General features: G+C 39.8%; 1 long non-coding RNA gene across 3 annotated transcripts in view; it reads right to left on the minus strand.

Moving 5' to 3' along the window:
- Positions 1-22,121, minus strand: part of LOC104148338 (uncharacterized) — a 280,102-nt gene that overhangs the window by 78,795 nt on the left and 179,186 nt on the right. Inside the window, exon 4 of one of the 3 annotated variants that reach the window (XR_011143617.1) lies at positions 18,567-18,797. The exons of the other annotated variants lie outside the window; for them this stretch is intronic. This is a non-coding gene — a long non-coding RNA (uncharacterized lncRNA). The remainder of the gene's footprint in view (positions 1-18,566; positions 18,798-22,121) is intronic. 3 annotated transcript variants of the gene reach the window in all.

The raw sequence follows: 22,121 nt of genomic DNA on the forward strand, positions 1-22,121 counted from the left end.
GGTGCTCCCAGAGTGGAAGATACTGGCTTAATCCTATGTGAAAGCAACAGCAAGAATAAAGATAGCAAGTATGATCTTCTAAAAATTCTGTGGCAAGTGAATTGTATTTCTTTTAACAATGATTCAATGAAAAGAACTATAGGCTGAAAACATTTTAGTATTAGGGTTTTTTTTAATGGAAAAATAGCCTCTAACAGGTTGTTTTTATGCACAAAACTGCATAGCTTGCATAAAAGGCAGAAAATATAGATGCCTACTAGTACTGAGGTGAACAACTTACTAAGCGCTAATAGCATGCAGAGAAGAGAACTGAATGTTATTGTACAATTGGTGAAAGAAATGCCACGTAGTACAGAAAAATCAGCATCCAAACAGTGCTACTCATCTGTAAGTGCTTCAGCTGTCAGACCCTCCAAACGCCACTCTTCCATGATACAATTCCGTGTAAAAGAATTTTTGTGTGCGTTCATTTTTCAAGACCTGCCATGTTAGTTAAGCTATAGCATTAGTGTCCAAACCTGCAAGCTGTTGATACTTCCTAAAGCAACAACATCAGGTACTTTGCTAACCATCAGCACTTGCAGCTTTCTGGCCAGTTTGTGAGCAAGGGCTCCAAGTTAGTAAACCCAAGAGTGCCTGGAACAAGAAACTAATTTTAATCCGAGAGACCTTCAATATACTTCCCTTCTAAACCTTTTCAGTTTTGAGTGCCATAAAAAGCATATGGAAACAACCAAACTTGCACACAGCTTTTTCAGGAATATACAGACTTAAGTCTAACATGCACAATATAGTCTGAAAAACTGAGCAGGCATTTTAGCACACAGCATTCAATATTGTTTCATAGCTCCAAGATGAGTGGTACCTATTAATTGTTAATTCATTGTATACTGCAACACCTAAATGTTGCTTCACTATCCCGGACACTACCCAGCAACAATTAGCACAGAGTGAATCAGGCCTGGCATGCTGCCCAGTTTTTTTTTGTTTTCTTTTCATCAGAGCTAGTAATTCTGGAGATGCTTGGACTACTCTGTCAATGCACACTGATTAGTCAATATCTCAGCTGCACGAAGACATATATGTAAACCACACTTGAGACCAACTGCCCAGTAAAATGAAAACTGTCAGGCACCAATTCCTGTGCTGATTTTTCTCCACCACTCCGCAAAAACTAGCTGCAGTCACTGTTAAGTAGGAAGGCTTAATATAGACCCAAGTTAGCCTTCTGTCCTGCTTTTAAGTAGGAATCAACTGAGATATTATTTCTGAAGCTAAGTTGAGAATTCATTTAACAGCAAGCAAGCATTACCCAAACAACTTCTTCCATAACTATTTCTCAGCTAAAAACAAAAGGCAATACAAAGGGACTCCAATGACACATGATAGCACCGATCATACCCCAAATCCTAGTATAAAAAAATACATACATAGTCATATTTTTGTGTCACGCCTCAGTCCACATTTAGCTTGTCTTATTTCACTAGCTGTGGGATGCAAAGCCGGCTGATGAAGCTTTTGGATCTACACTCACAAGTGGTATAATCCATCCCTCCATGCACAGCTACCAACACTTTTAACCCAAAATACACAAACCCCAGATGGCACTGCTCATTCCTCTGGGTTAGTAATGGAGGCACCCCAATTTCATTGGTGGTTCACTTTCTCATTCTACAAAACAGTAGATCCCAAACTCCTCCTCTGTCAGGATCTGGGTCCTTTATGAGAATAAATTAACACTCATTAATAGAGTTAATACTCTTCTTCCGTGCTGCTCACCTCAGGCTCTGGTAATGCTGAATTTCAGAAATCTTACACAATCTTCAAGGGAACAAGCAATAACTTCCCAGCATTTTGGAGCCACTATTTCCAACAGCTCTGTCTCCAATGATGCCAAAGTCCTAGCTGATTGCTCAAATCATCCTATATTGAGGGCAATTAATTGAAACCTGGATCATTCAAATATGGGCGTGGAGTTACTGCAAATGTCCTACTTAGAAACTTGTTATTGAACCACTACTGGCAGTATATTCTCCTTCCAAATCAAACTCCATTTGCTTCTCTAAAGCCTAGATATTGCACTACTTTCTCAAGATAAAGATTGAAGAAATAGATCGCTAATTGGTGAGAAGACTGATCAGACGCATGCTGCTGCCAATGGCAGTGCACCAATACCTAACACTCAATCTCATCCACTATGAGTGACCTAAAGCTGTTTATCGTAAGTACTTTTAGGCAACTATAAAAAGAAGAAAAAGAAATTAGGGTAACTGTAAATTTTTCTGAATTCTCAGTGGAGTCACAAAGGGTATGGCATTTGCTTTTTAACCTCTGTAGGTCAGAGTTCAAATATAAATTTAATTCAGTAAATTACTAAATGCAACACGAATGTGACTGAACTACAGAAGGAGCTCAAATGTCCAGGTATCTCAACAGGGCCTGGGAAGTGCTTTGGGAAACACTTGCCGTTTAATGCTAGGAGATGCACCCTGAAGACAGGAATAAAATCTCAAACATTTTATAGAATTTGTTGCCCCATGAACTGAAGTCTCACGAAGGCAAAACGCCCCTCAGCTCTGACCGCACGTTCAGTAGCTCTGGAACCGCAGCAAGTGTGGCACAGGCAAGTAAGCTGTTACTTCTATATTTCGGGCTGCAGCCAGAAAATCAGTTTTAGATGCTGTATTACTCTTTGAGAAATAATTGTTTTTCTTGATATTAGTCTGGGGAAAACCCAAGCCTCTCTGTAGCAAAACTCCACTGTTAAGAAAATAGTCACCTGGGAATTACAGAGGTGATTGCCAGACAGACCCATCCCTGCATACTGCACCACTCCAAGCAGCAAGAGAAAGGGCTCAAAGGCTTGTCCAGAAAATTACTGAGCTGCTCAAATTCAGCACCAAAGCAGCTCCAAGGGCTAAACAAATGGAAGTTCTTCCCCTCCACTGGCCAGTTTGTCATCCTCATACCAGAAAAGGGCTCAGAATTGAACACACAAGAGCATTTTTTCCACCAGTCTTGGTAAGAAAGGAAGGAATGCACCCCGCAGTACATTGGCAAATGGAATTGTTCGGAAAACAGTGCATTTTCCCCATTTTCAGTTCCTTTTTAATCATAGCTCATAATCTGTAAGAACAATGATGAAAGGAGTATTATTGATGAGGAGAGAATACACAGAAACAGTTTTTTCAATGTGGCAAAAGAATCTTTTTAAAAAAAGCTTTAAATAGTTCGGAAGAAAGAACATCAAGTAGAGATGACAAGGGGAAAAAAAGACTTCTACTCACTAAAAATGTTAATTTTTTATTGAAAGGGAATGAAAAAATATCCAGCTTCTGGCTAAGAAATGTTTAACCAAAAAAAAAAAAAAAAAAGGTTGAGTTTCAAACTTTTAAAAACTTGTTTTTTGTCTTAGGAAAGAAGCAACCTAAGGGATAAATAAAACATACCTATAGCTGAAAACCCTATTTTTCCAGTGATGAAAAAAGTAATGAATTATTTTCTGTCAGCAATATTTACGTTTCTCCAGCCTCCACATCTGCTTAGACCAAACCAGGTACGGAGGACATTGGCCATACAGTTCTGGTGTTTTTCCCTCTACGCTAGCGCAGCACTGAGTATAGATTCCCTATGTTTCATCAAAAGGCAAATTTCTACCAAACAGAAAGACTTATTGGCAAAGTGTGCTGAAGTAATCAAGGCTCTGTGTACTTCATAAAGGCAGTTATATAATTAGTAACAGAATAAAAATTAGCTAAATTTTGCTCTCTGTTTGTCTATATAGTTTCTCCTGACAACTCTGGCTCATTCCACAGCAACTGGTTGCTGGGATTCAGTTATCACACAGTGGAAATGTGGGCCGTTTGTGACAGGATGCATGACAATGAATGCAGATTTGTTTTATTTACATAGCCTCCTTCCTTTGTTTGAAACCTGCAGTTCTGGTGAGCATTTCTTCTGTTTAATTCACGTCCTGAAAAAGGAACAAACAAAAGATCCCAGGGCCACATCCAACTTGTCAAAAGCATGACTATTTGCAGAAATTTCTTCCGTCTCCCTGCCTAACTTCCTATAGCAAACACCAAGATGGAAACTCTGATCTCTGCAAAGCACAAGACCTCTAAATTCACACAAGCAACTCCTGGTTTTCAAGGGGGTCTGCATCGGTACTGAAACCCATTTGTAACTCGCAAGATGGAGATACTAATAAAGAAGTCATTTTATGAACACTGTTCGATTTTGGCTTTTTCATCAGTAAAGCAGAATTATCGTCCTATTTTATATGAACGTAATCATCCTGGCTTTGTTTTTTATAATTACTCTTAACAGAGCAATAATGAGAATCTCTCTTACCCTTCAAAATCATAAGCTAGTCAGATGAGAACTTTGTATTGCATAATACATGATGCCCTGCTTTACATGTGATATGCTTTACAAAAATCTTAGTCTAATTGTGAAAGACTAATGTTACAAAACATTCTCATTGCTGGCATGTTTAATTGAGCTCCTGAGAGGCAGCATGAGTAAGACTTAGGGATAAATAACCAGTAGTCCCATTGGTCTCACCAAGAATCCATTGATGTTTCATAAATCCTAGTCAGTACAAATCTAATTGAGTTACCATGCTGAATTAGCTCACATCTAAATGGCATTCATGTCTACAAATGGAATAATTAGAGTCTAGAAAATGGGATATATCAAGTGCTATCCCAAGTGACAACAGCAAGACATTTGTATTCACTCAATCAACTGCTTTAAAAAAGCAGATGTAATACTTGATTTGGGGTTGATGACTAGACAGTGTTATTGAGACTAGCAATAATATTAGACAGAGAATGTTAACTATTTCTTCTTGTCTATCTATTTACATTTATTCTAGGAGATTCTTCACTTTGATTCTTTCAGATTTTGCTTTAGGATACAAAGTTGTTACATGACTACATAATCCCTGCTTTATATCCAGGGTAATGAAATCAGCTACACTCATTAGCGGTCTTCTTTCCATTGCCACAATTCTAAGATGAGTATCAAATAAATCAATAAATAACATGATTTTCAACAGATCTTTCAAAGCTACTAATATTTTCAGTAGCTCCTCAGTGCTGAAGGAGCCTTTCTACACAGAATAGAGTGAATAGGGCTATTCATTTTGCCTGCTCTCTTAGCTACTTTTTTCTATGTACTAAATTATATAAAGGCACCATTACTCTTGCTGGAAATCAGTACCTCCCTGCCAGTAATATCCTGTAACCCAGACTGACACTTATTAGATGTCACTGGCTGGCTCGTTCGGTTTTAGTTAAATACCATCTGCTTTATTCAAGACAAAAATAAAACACTTATTTCAAACTGTATACAAAATCAGTATTAAATGAGGATGAATCTTTGCTATGCCAGATAACAGATTCCTTTAATTCAGAAAGCAGTCTAATTTGCATGCATATATTATTTATTACACCAATTAAGTTTTGCAAATAGTTTGCAATGAGGTCCCTATGACCTAATAATTCACAATTACTCTTGGGATATCCTGCCCACTTTAGCATGTTTTGAATAATATTGCTATCTCCTTGAGAAAAATAATGCATTTTTGGCATGATGGATTTAAGAGCGTGCGCACCTTTTTCTTTACCAATTTTACTCTAGGCAGGGTTACTGGAACTACTTCATAGGCCTCTGTTGTGTTGGCTAATGAATGCTTTCCTTCGGCTCCCTGTCTTTTCAGATACTTGTCTTCTTGTGGCAGTCCCATACATATACACAATCTGTTTGAGCACTCTAGGTGGTAACCCAATGTAAGTGAATAATAACCATCTGAAACTACCAGAATTATACTGTGTTTTTGCCATAGCAATAGATAATGGAGCATGGTTGAGAATGGACACCATGGAGCAAACTTAACCTAGTTAAACCTACTCCAGATTAGTAAACTTACTTCAGATTTGTACTGAAGAATTTAATTTTCAAGAAAACTGCTTAAGAAAAAATATAATTTTTTCTAATTATATATTCTATTAAAGAATATATTCTATAAAGGATATATTCTATTAAAGACAAATTGCATTAAAATCTTTTATAAGACAAACTACCATACAATCTCCTCTGCTTTCATCAGCTTTCTTACAAGGAACTCTAGATGAGCTTAGAGCATGAGAAAATGCTTTATTTTGCTAGAATGTTCAAAATAGACTCTTATTTCCCTGTATTTCATAGTTTCCTCCCTTACAGCATTCAGCTTGTAATCCGTTTCTAAACTGTATTTTTCATTTCCATTACAAACAGCCTAACAAAACTCCCTCTTTCTAAGAGAGAAAAAATCCCTGGCTTGCAAAGACAGGGTAGATGAGATATTTGATTTTTTTTGAATATATATACACATACATATACATATGCACATATATATACACTCACATATATGCATATATAAGTGTATTTGCACATAATACTCACCAACATGAATATCTGCCTATATTTTTGGAGAATGATTCCTACAAGAATAGAAACATAGTCAAGAACAAGTGTCCTGCAACACAATTTAGCTTTCTCTTTAAACCAAATATACATACTAACATGGAGTATTTTGGCATTTTTTCATCTTTTCTCAGAAAACGTGCTTGGACACACTCAGCTAAAACCCTTCGAAAGGATCTGCCATACCAGCACTTTTCTGCGACCTGCGTTGCGCAGCCCAGCATGCGAGCACAGGAGGAAGCAGCCGCCACGCTCCTCCGCCAGCCGGGAGACAGGCTGGCACGTGCCAGTGCCGCCGGCGCTGAGCGGCCGGGCTCCCGCCGCCGCACCTGCGGGTTGCCTCACCGCTGCACGCCCCTCACTTCGAAAGCTTCTCTGGATATACCCCTTCTCCCCTACACTGCTTTTCACTGCGTACTGCGCCTTTTCCCAATCTGCCTAAGTAGCACCCTACGCAAGCACTCTCCTTCCCTTCCTTGGTGTTAGCAGCTGCTGAGTATTTGGGAACACTTCTCAACTCCAGTCTCCACAGGACAGTCATTTTGTCAAAGTTCATGTACCTCACCACTTTCATTTGTCTTCATAACTCCTTCCCTGCAGCCACCACTGATTTCTGTCTCCTTTTCCAGTACCTTCTGCTCGTAAGGCAGGCAGAGGTGAGCGCGGTACCCCACGGGCAGCTGGGCACTGCCCTCCTACGGAGGAGCAGTTCGGGGGCGCCTCGCACACACACGGCAACATCTGCCTCCTTTCACACCCAGGATCCTGTCCAAGGGGCAATCAAAACCTTCTACTGACTTCAGTGTGCTACAGTCCTGAGTCTTTGCAAAGGCCTTCAAAGTTACCTGTCCAAACAGCTACCCATTAGCCTTTCATCAGTTATTTTCTTTACTGAATCATTTTTCAGGTTATCCTCCCCAGCTGATTTGATCTGATTCTCTTCTACCCACTAAAACGGATGTGTGTTATTTTCCCTCTGTTTTTAACACCTTTAGATTCTTTTCTTGTGAAGTTCCTCTTTATAGAATGCACCTAGTGATGGATTAATAAAAATGGGCAATTCCCAGATGAGGAAGTAAAGCAAGAATGAGCATACTGTAGAAAAAAATTAATTATGTAGATGTTTCTTTATTGCCAGACTGTTTCAGAAGGGAACAGTGCAAGCCGCCTGCATCGTGCCTTTGCTTATAGAGATAAATACGCTTTGCTGACAGCAAAATGAAATAACAAGTACTGTGTTTTCATACACTGGAACTTGGTGCGAAGCAAATCAGACCTGTGCTCATGTGTTTGAGAAAATAACCCAGAATAAAAGCCAATTATACAAGGTAAATCTGAAGCAACTGCATTCATTGGAACAACTAGGACTGAAACTAAACCCCTTATTGAATGAAGTATGTAACGAGAGGTCTTGCAAGAAGAGCTTAAAACAAAGCATGATTAAGATATTCGTAAGTATAATATGTAATAGTCAAAAACTACACAATATTCCATCTCTGAGATTTTTCTATTTTAATTCTGTTCAATTCCATTAACCCCCTTGTAAGGGGATGCGCTTTAAAGAACTCTATGATATAGGTCATTTCAGCAGACATCCATATTCCATTGTTAATTGGCAACACAAGGAGAAATGAAATCGCCTAGGAAGCGTACTACAGGGAATTGCCTTGCATCAGCAAACAAAATGAGAGCATAAACTAGCAGATCTTTTTCCTCTTCTTAATCCCTCTACAGCCCTGCATTTCTGAAATATGAATGTGAAACGCAACAAACTGGAATTAGTACAAGTTATTTTGTGCTATGATAACAACTAAGCTATGTGCAAGACAAATGAAACAAATGCTCTTTTTTTTTTTTTCCCCCCCCTGTGTGCTGTATCAGAGATGGCAAACAGCGATTGAGACACTAACCCAGAAAATGCTGTGGTAGCCATGTAAAGTTAGAAGAGTATGTCATTATGGCCAGAGTACATTTAGCTGGACTACATTTCCCATCATGCAATGTTTAGGAAACAGACTGACACTTTTAGGAGCAACATTTTCATGGTAAGATAAAACTGTGACTTTTTTTCTTTTCACAATAAAAAAAATTACTGTGTGAAATTGCTTAGTGTTATTTGAAAGGACACGGACTAAGTGATTGTTTATTAGTATACAAAATACTGAGTGAAATTTTCCCACAGGAGTAGCAGCCTAGATAGTATTAACAGTGCTTTAAACTGTAATGAATTCCCAGTCTAATTCACTATGAGGTTTCAATTTATACCACATTTAGAGTACTCCAGGTTCAAGTAATCACTGCAGTAATTAGCTTACTTCCAGTCCTCCAAAATAAACCCACTAATTTTTGCAATCAGCCTTCATTTGGTTAATCACCAGTTTAATTGATTTAATTAGTTTGATCTGCAAAATTAGTCAAGTGTAAATACTGTTTTGTAAACAGAGTTTAGCTCCAAGCTGTAATATAGGGAATTCTAATTCAAAGCTAGAGTTAATAATAAAACCAACATACACATGATTTTGTTGCAGTATCCAGCAGTTCTAAGTCTCCAAGACACAATTTTACACTTTTATAGATCACACTGAGTATTTTATGTGTCATGCTGCATATGAAAAAATTAGGATTTTGCCTCTCAGTTTTATTCTTGACTAATGATTTCTATACTGTGACAAGTGACACCAGACGAGTGTTTTTGCTTTTTCTAGATTAAGAGCAAACATTTCACTTTATTTTGATTTTGTTTAAATGATGCTAAAAGGCATTTATTAATGAGTTAGAGCAGAGGAAAAAACATAGGGAGTGATCTGGTTGCTCCTAAGCAAGCATTACTTTAGAAGGCACAAGAACAGAAGAAACAAGCCAAACTGCAAAACTTGGCAGTAATATACAAGGCAGAGGGCAGGTCTAAATAGAAATAAGGCCTTGAAATTACAAGTTGAACAAAATTTGGGATAGCACTGGAATCAATGTTTCATAATTTGATATTCTAGTGTAGATTTTTCTATCTCCATCATAATTTATTCATATTAATCAACACAGAAGTATATTTGACACCCTGAAAAATGCTAGGTGTTTTATGACAAATACCCAAAATCACCAGCTACCCATTCAATTCTTTTTGGATAACTTAAGAAAGAAGATGCACAGCATGCGGTCAGAACAAAGCAAATACCTTCATAGCAGGCAGGCTAGCAGATTTCAGGAGACCAGAAAAAAATCGTCTAACTGAAAGCAACTTTCTACTGGACACTGCTCAGAAAGAAAATGCATAGATGAATGCATCTCATGCAAGGAAGCGTCACGAAAGCACAGGAAAGTTCACAGATGATTTTACTCCCCCCCCCCCCCAAAAAAAAAAAAAAGAATTACTTAAATTATTAAGTGAATTTTTCAATGAAAATTGGTTTTAGTTGTAGGAAAAGGCATTGCTCTCATTCATATGAGTTTTGGACAAGACCAGCAGGCAGGGAAGGCAGGCGGAGGGCAACAGCTTGCTGTCAGCCCTGCACGGACGCTCAGCACCCTTCTTCAACCTCCACCCCAGGTCACTTCACAGTCTGTATCCTGCCACAGAAAGACAACGAGAACTTTCACCATCTAAACTAAGAAGGGTTTGCAGCATCTGCACCAGTTCTTCAGTATAATTTAAAAGCCTTATTATTCATATCTTACGATGTGTTCATTTGCGCCATTTGCAAAAAACAACCGTGAATTCCATTTTGTACAGGCAGTGCTGTTACCACTAAAGAGGATTTGGGGGTATTCTCATTACACAGAGTCCTGGAAGTGTGATTTGCATTGTCAGTTCCAATTATCAATCAGAACGACTGAATGAAGTCAACCACTCTGCATAAGACCTACTTATGCACGTGATCAGACCCACAGCTATGGGACAGAGCCTGCGGAGGCTGCCCGGAGCCGCCCGTGACTCCGGCGGTGGCAGCCCTCCTCGCAGATGGACTCACAGCTCTGCCTCTGCCCCAGCTCCTAAGCTAGCACCACGTGTTTAAGTCTCTCAGTCTCTCTGCAGGACTTTTGTGTGAATAAATAACAGTTGCTGAATGAAAATAAAACCTCTAATCACCAAGCCCTCGAAAAACAGCTCCCTGAGGAATAGATTATAATGTTTTAGCATGCTAGCTTCATTTGGTGTTGCCACTAGTGCTCTTGTAACAGTGATACAAACTACACGTTGGGTACTCATTACACTGCACTGGAGAGAGTGGGAGATCTTGTAAATATGCATTAAAGTATGGTTAGATTTTCCTTCAATACACGCTGTGTCTAGGTGGAGGCATAAGCATGTAGAAGAGAGCAGTAGTTGGGGTATATTCCTGGCATGCTGCCATTTTCAATGAAATATGCCTTTTTTTTAAACAGATGTTTCTGATAGTATTGGGAACAAATTGCCCATCCATGCACACAAAGACACACACAGATAGACATAAGGTACTTCAAAGTAAAAATTTATGTTGATGTAGCTGGAGAAGAATGGGCTTAAATAAATTCAGTGTGCATCTTAATGCAAAGGACAGTTTCCATTTTTCTTAAAAAGTCAGAGATAAGTATAACATGTTGCATTTGATAGAATGGTTTAGAAATGCAGACCTTAAGTTTAAATTATTCCTTTGCATTTGGTGAAATTTATCAGCTTTGCTGCTGTATATAAGCAACATATTAACCAGCTTCACAAATGAACTGCAATTTGTACTTTGGTATTGTGTTGCTTTGAAATAGATTTGTTTTACAAATGTGAAAACTGGGACAATTCAAGTGTTGCTGGAGTCAAGTCATGCAAAATTCACAAGATATTTCATTGTTTTGAGAAGTGACTGCTGCCCCCAAGTTGTTCAGACAGGGAAAGATGTACTTGCTGAATGGGCTGGGAAAGAATTACTGCGTGCGGAGATGACTTGAGGTCAAGGGTCTTAGCTTTTACCTTCATATAATAGAAATATTTCTGAAAAGTTTAGAGACTGGGAACCTCTGTTTAATTTCAGAGCCTCAGCTCTGCAATCCCTAGAGCTGGATCTATGCACTTCCATGTCATCTGAGAGCCTACATCACCACATTCCCGTCAGAGCTGGCAGAACATATGGTAAGGTGTTTACACCAGATACATGATCTTAATTTTATGCTATTTGTGGGAAGGGGACCTCAAATTCGTAAGCAGGTTTTAGACCAGATCATTTCCTGTTTTGAAGAAGCAAACAAGCTTATTGGACTTTTTACAGCCAATCACCTCGGCTCACATTACACATCTCCAGTCATGAATGCTCTAAGAGCTGCTTGAGATAGGTCAATACACACCCAACTATGAGGAAGCTGCGTTTGCATTGCATTTGAACTGGGAAAAAAAAAATCCTAAACTTAGTAAATAAACAATTATTCTTAGAGTCACAGCAAGGATTTTTTTCTTAGATACCAGTTAGCCTTTTTCTCCTCCTCTTTCCTTATAGGCTATAGCTTTTGATCAGAAGGAACAAACCACAGAAAACACACAGCACTACAGATCACACACATAAAGGAATAAAAGCGCACCGATGGCTGCCTCAGGTACCTTGTGGCAATATTCAGGATTTCTGGCAGCATTGCCAGAATTTAAGTGACCGTAGTCTCCAGGTATGGTTAAATACAATTGTTCAATGACTACTAAAGAAGTTCAACATAGCCATAGGCTCACTCTTTAAGATACACATTCTAGTTTCAATCATGTAAAATCCAAAACCAAGTCACTCACCCTGTGCCTCTGACCAAGGGCTCACAAAGCTCTTGCAACAAGAAGTCTCTTCTTGGAAACGAGGAACGCTTCAGCACAAACGTTTCCTTCTAGAGGCTAGCTTCCCTCGTGAGCCTTGTTATATCTGTCCCCTAGACCACATACTTTCAGATAGAGATTTTCTCCTCTAGAGAAGCTAGCGAATGCCTCTTGCTACGTGCCTTACTACAGAGCATACCGACTTGCACCTGCCAGGCAAACCTGGGGTCTCCCACCAGCTGTATCCTGCAAAAGTGATTACACATTAATATTATCCCCCCTTTTTTAACTCCTTATCACCATCGCTAAACAGAAGATCATTCCAAGTCACTGCACTGCTTAGGTGCATGGCTTGGGGTGGGGAGGAGGTTGAGGAAAAAACAGAGAAGAGAGCAGGGCCTGTAAGTCTCCCAGGTCCAAGGAAATTAGCAGGAAAGACTGCTAATTAAGCGCACCTGACTGTGCTGAGTGCCTCACAGGCCCACCTGCACAGCCGCTTTCACAAACGCTGACAACTACATGCAATCAGCAGCCCCCGGACAGGCGTCCCTTCGGTACCCAGAGCATCAGGTGCTGCTCTTGACTTTTGAAATACTGAAGACACAGCCGAAACAAACAGAACTTTTCCTTGGCATTTAAACAGCTGTGTTTTAAAAATCTGTAGCATTCCTATATTAATTCCTTATTATCCTGATCTATTCCTTATAAATTATATAATGTCATCTTTCACCAGTCCATTTCTGTGGTTATAAGGCTGTTAATTCGGTGCACAGCAGATGGCTTCACTGGGTAACACAACAGCCAAAAAAAAAAAAAACCAGAGAAACACTTTTGAAGATCCCATACAAGATTTTACACCACAGGCTTTAGAGAGACACATACTATTTTTAATGATGAATTTATTCCTGTACCTCTCCTCCTAGGATTTTTTTTTTTTTAAACAATTAGCTAATATCATATGGTTGTGATAATATGCTGAGACCAATAAGCCACAAGGAGCAGGTATAGATATTTTAAGATTATTAATGGAATCAAGGCCCCCAAAACAGCCAAACTCAGATATTTGCAGGAATAATGTAACCCCAATTAACAGCAACAGGTTTAAATAGCTGTATCTGAATAAAGCAAATGTCAATCATGAAGGAAAAAGTTGTAAGAATAAATCTGAAAGAAGTAATAAGAATAAATTAAAGGGGTACAAACTACCCAGGGGTTAGCACTTTGGCTATTCCTCTGCCTTCAGCTTGCATCATACAGTGCAAGTCAGCTGAGCAATTTATAGTTAATAAGACCCATATTCTCTGCAGTTCTATGCTTTCATATGATGTTTATTTCTTTGGCTATATTCTGCTAATGTTAAGAAATTATGGTTTCGTAAATCCTACAATTCATTCCACTTTTATGAGTTCCCTTAATCCCCTTCTATGAATATTAAAATTAACCATTTAACCATTCCTTTTGACTGACCAGTCAAAAGGACGCTGAAACACATACAGCATTACTCAAGATGCATAACTACAACTAAGGAATTAATCTGCAAGAAAAATTATGACAAATTCCACTATAGTTTATACAATGGGACGCAACTACATTTTTAAAACAACATTGCAGATACTTAAGCAACCACCATATATTTGCACTTGTCAGCTTTCCTCTATTTTCAGTGCAGAGAAGGAACATTTGCATCGGGGTTTACAGCTTCATAACAGCCTGCTTGTAACATTTACTTTAGACTGACATATGGAGCTTAGAAGCTCAAGCCCAATTTTCAGAAGTCACTTAAGTACTTCAGAGTCGAAGTTGCACCACCTTTGAAAGAGGCGGCAGATGCCAACTTGACAGACATGCAGAGAGACAGAATTGAATAGTCTGTGGCTGTAAATAAGCACTGAAGTGGAATTTAGGAAAGCAATCGAGGACATAATTCCTGGTGAAATCAAAGGCACTGGGCTTCTCGGTGCATTAGAAAACTTTTCTTGACGCATACTGACATTTTAAGGCATATCTATACCTCTAAAAATCTGGATTGAAAACACAGTACACAGACTTGGAAAGCAGTATCCTCTTTTCAGGAGGGACAATCTGATCTTCCTTATACTATAAATAATATGCGCGTGCGTGAGCATGTGTATACACACAAATATAGTATATCGGTTACACATGAAAGAGCTACAGGACATTTCATGGATCTCAGCCCTCTCTACCAATCCCTCAGCCCTGCAGCAGAGTCTCAGGATAAGTTGGCCATAGCTCTCCCTGGCTCTCTTCCTCCAACAACGGCACCCGGAGACCCCTGCAAGCCCTGCTGTGGGGTGCCTGCCTACCCAGCCCGGGCCGGAGAGACACCCTTAACCAGGTGCCGGACCACCGAGGGCCACCCTGCACTGCTGGCACATGTGGCGGGGTGAAGAGCCTGCTCTGGCTGCTGCCAGCACCTCCTGACCGCCGCAGCCTTCACAGCCTCTGGAAATTATTTGCCCATTCGAGGCTCCAGCTCCTCAATCTCTGCAGTGAAGCAGCTATGCCAAATAAACATGTTTTCCAAACACGAGCATTCAGTTAATGCAGAGGTACCACAGCCACTCCAAATGCTAAACTCCAGTCAACCTTTATAATGTCTTTCCCCCCCGACTCGCTTTTTTCCTTTTTGCCTGGCAACACTACATATCCTTGTATAGCTACTGTGAATATTCAAATACTATAATTGGAGATGATTTACTTTGTTTTGAATTAACTAAAATTCCATTGTTAAGCACAAATACTGCTTCACTAAATCATCAAGCTTTTAATAGGTCCACATGAGCAGGTTACTGAGCGTGTTAGGATTTATAATGCTCCTGGGGAGCTGACCACTGTATTATGCTTCCTGCTGCTAGGTAATATGCATGACACATTTCTGGACACTAATTCATTTATTTAATAGTAACAGTATGCAAAAATAGAGTTCAAAATGAGGCTGACAAAGAAGGTATAAAAGTTTTATTAATCCATAGCTAATCAAAGGCCAGTGGAAGGCATATAATGGCGGCATTTACAGACCATATCGAATGTGAATAAATTAAATTTTTGTTTCCTAAAATCTTACTAATAGGAGGTATTCGGCTTGAAACATTTATACTTTTAATTACAGTGGCAGCCAATTTAGAGCAGGTATACAGTTGTACTGTACTTAAAACTTTGCATCAAGGATCTCTACAAATCCTCTCATCAGCTATTTTTTGAATCTGATTTGTTACTGCATGCACTGTGTCCATGCTCAGAAATAATAACATTATTTACTTTCTCATTTAATTATACAGTGACAGATCACTTGTAGGGGGAAAGGGCACTGGGGGAAGTATTCTCTCCCTGAGAGAGAAATTCCCCTGAAAGGCTCAGCATCATGTACATACAATATAACTTTATGGCTCCATCCTGCAAACACTTGTATATAGGAGTAAATCAATAGAACTACTCATAACAAAAACAGTCGTTTCCCCAAGCGAAAGTTTTCACAGGATCATATGCTCATTTTTAACATGCTATTAATCACTCAAATTATATTGCAGATTTTGTCTGAAAAATCAAACACTCCAGTTACTAATAAACATAGATAACAGCCGCGTCAAAGAAACATATAAAGAGGAGAAAGAAAAAAGGAAAGGAAAGGAAATGGAATGAAAAAACTGTCAGCCATACTAATTCGATCCAACTATATTTTGAAATACTGTTAAAATTTTGAATTTGACTTCCATTCTGACCTTCCAGAAAGGTAAGCCAGAGAGGTAATCCTCTAATTTAAACAGAGTTGGGGGGGGGGGGGGAGGGAAACAACAACACAGCTCTTAATATCAGGACACATTTAAATAACTTTCCCATAAGTTTTCTTCTTTATTCTTTTTTTTTTTCCCCTCCCTCAACTGGATTCAGAGGAAGATGATGTTTTACTGAAAACACAAAATTACCTTCTTTAGTTTACTCGGAAAGCAAACGCACACGAGAAGTTTGTGGTTCCGTTCCACTGATGAGCCCTTATCCAGCAAAGGACTCGGGCATTTCCAAAACTTAACAGAGGTAAAGCAGTTCTGTGGAAATCAAGGAGGCTACCCGCTGCTTAAGTGAAGGCAGTTGCTTGAGTGCTTTACTGAATCATAGACTTTTTGTCATGTTTGCCATGGGCAAGTTTCTTGCAGAGCTGAAAGCAGAACTCCCAGCCTGTTGGATACCAGCTCTATATTTTAATTATAGATTCTCCTGTAAATAAGACTTCAAGCTTTCCCAGAGAAATAAATCTCTCCAGAATTATGAGGTTTATTCTCCACAGAGAGCAGCACGATATGAAGGGTTATTGCAACAGAATAAACACCACTGAGAGGAGGATGCATCAGCAGAGCTTAGCACAACATTGCAAGTGCCGCAGGCCTTGCCCAGCTTGCAGCTCGGGCAGAACACGAGCATGGCCGTGCACAGCTCATCCTTCAGGCTAGCTGCTACGGGCACAACTAAGGGATGGATCATCAGGCTGTTTAGTTAGGGCCAAAGCACAAAAGCTGTCTGAATGCTTGAATCAGTGTTACTCTCCTTGAATATGTTTGTCTATCTGTGCCTTGGTTTTTCTTCCTGGTCAAGTCACCAACTTATTTTATATTATGCTTCCATCCATCTCTTTCTTCCTTTACTCTGCCTTAAAACTTCCATTCCTTATGTCTGTTTGGACTCTTCAAGAGGCATCTCTCACAATGAGTTTGTAGGGCAGCTCATACAAAAAGCCCTACTCTTACTTGGTGATGTCACCACCTTTCAATAATTCAAATAAAAATGATATAATGGCTATGGGACAGCTACCTCCAGCCTAGAGCAATATAAAATTGAAATAGAGAAGACACAAAATTCAGTGGGCCAAATTCCCAGTGAGCTTTGCTCAGCTAAGGACGAGCAAGAGAACCAGCAGATTCACAGAGCTGACCACGGTCCAGCTCAGCTTCAGGTTACATAAATTTCCCTCGGGGTACCATTTATACTAGCTAGATTAGCTCTTTCACAATACCTGCATCAGCTGAAAATAGGCTGGCATCCTGGACATCCAAATTCCACCTCTTTAGGGGACAGACATATTTGCATACATTTCCCCCTACTCCTGACCCTGTCTTCCCCTGTAGGGGAGTGATCAGCTGAGCAGGAACATACCACATATACACAACTGAAAGGGCATAAAATCAAAAAATCTAAATGAAGCTTGAAGCGGAGTCTAGGGTTGTCCATTTCCCCTAGATCTGCTTCTTAAGACTCTGGTTTGTAGACTGTAAATAGTAATTGCTATACTCCACTGTTTTTACAGTGCGTTTGTCCCAAAGCATGAAAGGACTAACTGCTCTGTCTATGATGATGGGTGATAGACAAGTATCACTTAGAAAAAAAAAAAAAAAAAAACACGCACGCAGCCTGGAAACTGATACAGTTAATGATTACAGATATGATGGTGAGGGAAAAAAGTCATCTTCTAAACCTGCAGAAAAATTTATCAGTCTCAGATTTGTTTTAAAAAACAAAAAACAAACAAACAGAAAACCAACACACACACTACATTGACAGAAACATCAAAGCCAGCATGCCACAAAATCAAGAAAATAACTCAGAAATAGGACACATTTAACATTTGCACAGGATCTTACATTTTACAAACAATGGGTAACTTTAATGAACACACAGAAGCACATTCTAGACACTGTAATTTTTATCCTGGGTTCCTGTGACATGCATAAACCACTTGAGCTTTGCTCTCATCGTTTATGTGGCACCAGAAACCTCAAGCAGGAAATAGACCTATATTAGCATAAAAAATTGTATCCAATGGAAATTACACAGGTCAGTCTGTGCCATGTGAGCCCTGTATGACCAGGGATGCTGGCTAAGCAGTGGCCTGACCTACTCAAAGAAAAGGATGGTTTGCTAAGAGAGAGAACACGTGCATGTTGCGCATGTAAAAGCCTTATACTGAGACGTAAAGACAGTACCTTGCAGGTAATATCTTGCATATGCCTACTGCAGCTAACTGGCTGCATTTCTTTCTATCTCCACTATCGGCGACCAAGAAATTTAAAAGCTGGGAATAAGCTCTAATGATGATCTGATGAAACCTCAACGATTTTAAGATGACTCCACTGGAGTTACAGTTCTTCAGCAAAAGCTTCGGCTCAAGATCAATTTAATACAGTTTAAAGAGGTAACTGTGCATGTTTGTATTCTTAGCTGGTGGTAATAGTGCGGTAGAAGCAGTCATGAGAGTATGAACTACCATTTAAGCAAACAAGTTTGACCTTGCATTAGAAACAAATCAAAGGCGTGAAAGACTAGTTACCTTGGCTCAGCAGCTGTGTGGTTGCTTACGAACTGCAGTAACTCAGCTGGAAGTCTAAGTCCCAAAGCACATCGAACTAGCAGCAGCGGAGTGAGGGGAAGGAGCGTGGAGGACACTCGCATCTTGCTATTTTGTTATCAAGAACAGGAGCTCTGAATTCTATCCCCATTTCATCTTGCGTAATTTCAGGAGATGGTGATGGTGACAGATTTGCCTGATGAGTCTCCTCTCCTGAAGCAAAATGTGAAGTAAAATCTGCTTGGAATAAATTCATCTCAGAACCCACTGCACTTTACCTATTGATCTTCTGAGAACAGGTAAGACAAACTCATTGTAGAAGTCAGAAACATACTGAAAGCCAGGGCATTCCCTAAATTTATTCCCTTGAGTGCTGCTGATACACTGGGATGACACATGTAGCAACTCTTCATTAGCAACAGACATAATCTTGCTGCATAAAATCAGATTAAACTTTTTCAGTCTGCTTCAGAGGGACAGTAATTCTTTGAAACAGGACACAAGGCTCTCATCTGCATAACCAGGCTGAGCAAAGGTCTAATTTTAACTTTCATACAACAAAGGCTAATTTTAATTGCCATTTAAATTATTTAATTTAGGCTTTAGCGTCTACCATGGATCATTTTGTAAAAATCTTTAGACGTATCCTAGCTGAGATATGTTTGCTGCTGCTGCCTGAGATTCTGCCTTTATTCTGATTGGATTGTGTTCTTCCAAATATACTAATTATTATTTGTGCCCTGAAAGAGAGCAAAGTCCACTGACAAAACAATCAGATATACTTTTAGGCAAATATATCATCCTGAAGACCAAAAATTATTTTTAATTTAATATCCATGAATGGAGTTAAAATAAAGCTAGAATAAAATAATGACCTTACTGTTCATATTATAAATACAATTCATTTACAGAACGGCCTGGCTGTGCATTGTGTACGAGGAACAATAATCGCTGCAGGCTGTTCTCAGAAAACATAGGCAGTATTCACAGTGGATTTGTTCACCATTTCTTCACGTGCAACAGCAGTGAAGGTCTGAGAGATCAAGTTATCATTGCCCTAATCCCCAATCATGTTAACATACACTTCATAAACCAACTGGACAAGCAGACAACATGGAAAGCCTAAAGGTTAAGTACACACTATTGACCTCAAGGAGGCTGTGTTCTACAGATCATTAAATATGTTGTGCTCTTCTGATTCAGCCGGTCACACTGAAAAGTGCCCTGGGAACATTATTTAATGCTTAGATGTTCTACCTACATTTGTATGACACAAAATCAATACCTTTCCCCTAACCTTACTTGCTCACATTATTTTCAGCTATTAGCTGCTTTTTAAACCACAAGGAGATTAATCACTTCCGTGTATGTGTATATGTCCAGCCATATATTTTAATGGCATATACACATGGATAAGGAACTCTTCTTGAAGGCTCCACCTACATTAAGGTACAGTCTACTTTATACATGAAACAGCAGACATGCTGAAACAAGAGGTAGCTATTATTATGATTTTTTTTCCCAGAGGCAACTCTAACGCTTTGTGACTGGTGGGGATCCTCTGTCAATAAGGGCTCCTGTGCAGCCGCAGCACACTTCCTGCCGCAGCTTGCGCCTGCTGCTCTGCTCTGCTGCACTGCTGGGCCCCAGTGCCAGCACGTGCCCTGTCCAGGCATGGCGCAGTGGGAGCGAGACTTGGAGGAATATAAAGTTCTGCTTGAGCTGGACCCCGTGGCCCCACAGTTGGAGCCCCATGGCCACTGCTGCCTAACCCTTAACCCTAATCGATACACTGATCGCAGATAGCTCATAGGGGAATGTTCACAGCAGCCCTGGTTTGGCTTTGGCAGTGCTTCTCCAGCCTCTTATCAACGTGTCTCAGACTTCTCATCTTTTGAGTCCCAACCCGAGGCTGGGATTTATGCCATAGGCCATGCTGAACCCTCAGTCTAAGGACAGCTTGGGGAATTCTTGTAGCAGCTTTCACATCACTTTACGCCTCCAGCTCGAGCTCTCTTCTTACTGTGCCTCTCAGACTTCTCTGTCTTGGAGTCCTAGCCCCAGGCTGAGACTTATGCTATGGGATAGTCTTAGTGCCCAGGCTAAGGAGCGCTTGCAAGGAGAATACTAAGAGCAGCCCTCGGTCTTCTTTGGTAACCCCTTCCAAGTCTTGGTGTATGTCTAAGGACGTCTCAAATGCCAACCCTCATCTTGTCCTTAACTCTAGAGTGAGCCCTAGGCCAGGAACTCAGTCACATCCCCAGGCAAAGTAGTGCTGAGGGGAATATTCCACCGGTAGCTCTCAGTTTACTTTGGCAGCCCTTTCCCAGCCCCATTCTTATACATTTCTCAGCTTTCTCTTCCTTGGAAGCCTGACTCTAATCCTAACCCTACCCCTAGACTAAGATGAGCTACTGAGCCCCCAGGCTAAGGACTGCTCAGGGAGAGTCCTCACTTTAATACGGCATCTGCTTCCAAGCCTCCTATTATTGTCCGTCCCAGCTGTCTCTGTCTTGGAGCCTTTTGCTATGACTGCTCAGGACTATGACTGCTGTTCAAAAGCACACCAGAGGAGAACGGCCCCTGGCTTAAACAAGCGTCAATCTCATTGAAACACAAAAAGTGATAAACATACCAAGAAGGGAAACAACAGAAGGGAAAATGGTAGGCGCTTCGGATGCTTCCCAGCTGTTGGATTTCCCATGTATCTGTCTGGGATGCTCAAAGCAAAAAGAAAGGCAAGCAGCAGCGAGCCATCTCTGCGCCACATAAAGTGCAAAACGGCTCCGTGAGCACTGCCTGAGAAGATCTTTGGCAGTAGCATTGTTTTTCTTCTGAGAATGCCTTTTTGACAAAAAGCCTTTGCTTAAATCTCCTACTTTCCAAGAGTAAACTTTTTCTTACAAAAGTTAAAAAAAAAAAAACTTTGTCATATTTCATTTATATATCAAACTTAGAAATAACCAATAACAGAAAGTAAATGTATGCATACCTCAGAAGCATGAATGTTTTATAAGCATAATATCCCAAGTACTACAAGATGCATATGCTAAAAGGCTAGGCTTACTCACTGAAATCAGAACACCTCAGATGCTGTATTTTACCCAATGACCACACTTCTGTAGTAAGCCTTTATAATATGGGAAACAATAACTAAACACCCAGTTATGGCTATACATTTCTGAGATAAGTTGAGGTAAATGAAATGGAAAATGGTGATGTTAGTTTTTCTAACTAATTAATAACATGATGCTGTTGATCAACCAATGGCTTGGGTTGCATAAGGAAGTCAGGGTAAACTTAAAACAGGCTCAGCAAATTACTGCATTCAAATGTCCAATAACTAAACCCAAAGTATTTCAAATCTAGTTCTGCTCTTTTGAAATTAACTGTACTTTCCTTAAGATGTGTCATTTTTATGTCTTCAGAGTCTCTAAATACTCAAAGAGATTTTCATTGATATTGTAAAAATATGTTGAAGCGGCTTATTCCTCAAATCCCTTCAGTTTCTAACTGTAAGGATATCAGATGGAAAAT

This window comes from Struthio camelus, chromosome 12 (genome assembly GCF_040807025.1).
Source record: "Struthio camelus isolate bStrCam1 chromosome 12, bStrCam1.hap1, whole genome shotgun sequence".
Taxonomy (NCBI): Eukaryota; Metazoa; Chordata; class Aves; order Struthioniformes; family Struthionidae; genus Struthio; species Struthio camelus.